This window comes from Orycteropus afer, unplaced genomic scaffold (genome assembly GCF_000298275.1).
Source record: "Orycteropus afer afer isolate SDZICR_OR568_19922 unplaced genomic scaffold, OryAfe1.0 scaffold00065, whole genome shotgun sequence".
Lineage (NCBI taxonomy): Eukaryota > Metazoa > Chordata > Mammalia > Tubulidentata > Orycteropodidae > Orycteropus > Orycteropus afer.
In genome coordinates this window covers 4,787,137-4,787,485 of record NW_006921652.1, presented here as the reverse complement: position 1 = coordinate 4,787,485, position 349 = coordinate 4,787,137, and positions in this window count along the sequence as shown.

Genomic DNA, 349 nt, shown 5'->3' with positions numbered 1-349 from the left:
AGATGTGCTAGCAAGTTGGCATTCAACAGATACACAGTTACTGCACTGCCATGGTGAGGAACAGGTGGAGCAGGGGGTTGTTTTGTGCCCCATCTCCTAGACTCTAGCAGAGCCTGAATTCCCATCTGCAACCAGTAACTCAGCTGCATTTCATGTTTGTTATTGTGTAGACAACAAAAAAGGTGCCATTTCTGGCAGCATCTCTTAATTTCCCGAGCCACCTCAGGCACTTAAGCAATGCAGGGGGTACATTCTGAAGCCTCTTCTGCTTACCTAAGCCCAGAGTACCCACCAGGAGTCCACAAACAGCATCTAACTAGGCAGCTGTCCCTTATCTGCCTATAGCTGC